This window comes from Brassica napus, chromosome A6, assembly GCF_020379485.1.
Source record: "Brassica napus cultivar Da-Ae chromosome A6, Da-Ae, whole genome shotgun sequence".
NCBI classification, from domain to species: Eukaryota; Viridiplantae; Streptophyta; class Magnoliopsida; order Brassicales; family Brassicaceae; genus Brassica; species Brassica napus.
Window position 1 is genome coordinate 19,617,924 of NC_063439.1, and position 3,658 is coordinate 19,621,581.

The 3,658-nt window shown below is 32.1% G+C and overlaps 1 pseudogene; it reads right to left on the reverse strand.

Annotated features, from left to right (window-relative positions):
* Positions 1–2,178: 2,178 nt before the first annotated feature.
* On the reverse strand, positions 2,179–3,407 carry LOC106351893 (annotated as a pseudogene).
* Positions 3,408–3,658: the final 251 nt, after the last annotated feature.

The window sequence follows — 3,658 nt, forward strand, 5'->3', positions numbered from 1 at the left end:
AATATTTTTATTTATCGTTCTGCAATGGCTCTGAACCGTAAACGCTATTTGAATCTAACTTTTGATTTTCAAAAGTTTGGAAATGTATAAATCAGTTTACAGTGTTTTATGATTATTGTAAAACATTAAAAACTGATATCATCAGTAAAAACAGCGTTTTCGTGTGGTGGTGGAAAAACTAATTAAACCGTTAGGTTTATTAATTTATTCTGTTACATGAGAACATCAATCTTATAAAACAATCAAATAATATGCATAAACAACGATATATGGATCTACTGTTCTCGAGAGGCATACGATTTCAAATATCTGTATGATATATAGAATAAGGTATACACCAACATTTATAAGTTATTAAAAAAACCCCATTTAAAGTTTCCAAACAACGCAATTCACGAAGATCAGTATCATGATATTGCAGAATCTAGATATATACATATATAGTTATAACTAATACTGCATGTTGTGTTATAACTAGATACTAGGATAAGACCTGCGCCTTGCGCATGGTAAATTTATATGAAAATTATTTAAGAAATATCGTATGGAAAATAAATTTATATTATTGATCGAATTAATATTTGGCCCTTAAACAAGTTTTTAAAACTTTTTTTGTTAACTACATAATTTGTTTACTAATGAACTGGTCTCATTTTTAAAAATATTTTAAGTCAAAAAATTATTTATCACATAAAAACCTCATACCTACTATTTGGTTACAATGAAACTATGCCAACTCCATTTTATATCATGATTTAGCAATTTAAAAGTTAATTATGGTTATGAGACGTTTACGTTCACTTGTCAATACTATATATCTTCAATATTTTTCTCATTTTTGTGTCATTTTAGTTATTTGCATTCAAGTTACGTGACAACTCATCATGACACTTTTTTAATTAGTACAAACTACAAGTTCTAAACTTTTTAAATGTTTCTCTATTAATATATAGGGGATGTTAAACCATTGATCATTAATTTTTAACATAATAATTTTAACAGTTTTAGTAATTTTGTCATTTCTAAAAATTCAAAATATAACATATACGAAAAAATCTATATTTTAATTTTATAGCTAATTTGATTGTTTAATTTATTTTAATAATATAAAATTAAACAAAAACAATGGATGGGATATAAATTGCTATCAAATCTTTATTATTAGAATCATTAATTGTCATATATATATCAGTCATATTTGGTAATTCTGTAGGTTTTATTTAATGAAAGAAAATAAAATAGTAATTGTACACTTTAATTAATTGTATGATTAGTTTAATGAAAAGTATAATGTATACTTAATTGGACCAACATATTTTCTAAGGATTCTGAATTTTATTTTGGTGATGACACGTGGCTACACTTAAATGTTGTAATGTTTGTCAATTAATATATAAGGGATATACATATATAGTTATAACTAATATTACATGTTGTGTTTCGGGCGTTGGGATTAGAGCTTTGGCCCGAACCTCCTGGTAATTCAAAAAAAAAAAAAAATTAATCAAGTTTTTCATTTTATTTTTACCGAATACTAGACAAAAATGTTTGAAAAGTCCAGGTTAACAAAAGGAGTATAACAATGTATTGTCACGTTTTCATTTGTTTAGGTTCTAGTGCTATACTATTATTTAGTCGGTTTGTGGGATCGAAATTGATTTGTCTCCCATAAAACCAAAACTACAGCTGATCCTTATTCAGTGTATGTTCATTGTATTTTGGAAACGCTAAAGATTTTGACATCTCACCATTTTTGACATATACTTTTAGGATACAGAAACGAAGCTATTATCGAACTTTAAAGCTCAAACTATTAAAACACACGGGACTGGTGGATAGTCTCTTCACCTAACTTCGTTGTGTCGATTCAAAATTATTGTTCTTTTTTTCTGTGGGTTGGGGACGACTTTTTTGGTTTGTGGGTATCTGTGTGTGAACTCAGAACTTGTTGGGGATGACTCTTCTTCGGAATTTGATCGAGATGATGATGATAATGAGGCTATGGGGACAAATCCACATGATGCAATAATACTACTATCACATCCACCTTTTATTTTTGTTTGCTTCTAGTATATTATCTTAAGACTATTAAGCATTGGGTACTGAATAAGCCATTTGATCAGATTAAGGCTTAAGTCAAACTCCTAATTAATTGTGATAACCATACATGGGCTTATGGAATCTTAAATCAGCCCTATGTTGGGCTATGAGCCGATTACTATTACTTTCAAATTTACGTGGCTTGTACAATATATAAACATGGTTATGCAACAATTTTTACTTGTTAAATACATTACAACAGTTTCTTTAAAAAAAAAAAACAGTGACTACTACTTCTCAGTCTTTGCTCCCATTTTCATAAAGCTCCTCGTCAGGAGAAAATCTTTAACGAAAACAGGCATATGGTGCATGATCGCCATGACGGTGGACAACCGTCCTGTAGAGAACCAAGCCGGTGGGTTTTTCTTCAGCACCACCGATACCGTCTCTTTCGCAAATGTCTCGGCAGGTGTTGGTTTTATGTTTTGCGACAAAAACGCCCTTTGACGGATAGATTCTTGAAAGGGTTTGTATAGTTTCAGCTCAGGTAAGTTGTTGAAGCTCGTTATGGCCGAGTCGGCTATGTTTGATTGAATACCTCCTGGGACAATGTTGATTACATCAATCCCAAATGGCCTAAGCTCCAATCTTATAACAAGAGACACGCACACAAAAATAAGATACATGACGAGCAAGAATGCTGAAGTATCTTCATAGACAACCTTAATGTATCGGTAAGAGCATGAAGAGCAGCTTTAGATGCAGTATAAACCCCTGACCATGGTCCTGGTGCCATGATGCTGATACTTCCTATGTTCACAATCTTTCCCTTTCTTTTAGACGCATGTGGGGTACAACAGCTTGAGTCATCCTTACTGAACCTGCAAGAAGAGTTTTGCAGAAAATTTTGAGTCAGGAATTTTAACGAACACTTGGTGATCATTCACGAATTTTATTACCGAACACATTGGTGTTGAAGGTGTTTTCCATCGCCTGAATTGGAATCTCTGCAAGTGGTCCGATACATTGAACTCCGGCGTTATTGACAAGAACATCGATCTGACCATACTTGTCGATAACTTCCGACACAGCTTTACTCACGCTCTGTTCCGACTGAACATCGAGCTCTTGTACAAAGAACTTGGGATCTTTCTCCAAATCGGACATCGTGCTCTGCGATTGACTCGTCGCCACCACTCGACAACCATTCGCTGAGAACTCACGAGCCAGCGCGTAGCCGATTCCTCCTTTAGAACATCCCGTGATGAGAACCACTGGCATCTCGTCGCTGCTTCCCATTCTCTCCCTCAAAGGTTTCGGATAATTATGATTTTTATCTTTCCCGGAAAAGTAGTTATTATGTACGAAAGAAACTATATTTGCATATAGATATTTGTGATAGATGAATAACTATATTTTTATTATCAGTAAATAATATATAAAAGAAATGAAATTATCTACTCTATTAAAATAGAGTTCTAGTTTTTATCTACCATACACAAGTCTATGTTAGACCATTCATTAGAAATTTAACTAAACATCCTAAAATTACTCATATATAATATTTTCCTAACAAAAAAATATACATTTAAACAATAACATTTCTAAGAAAAGATAA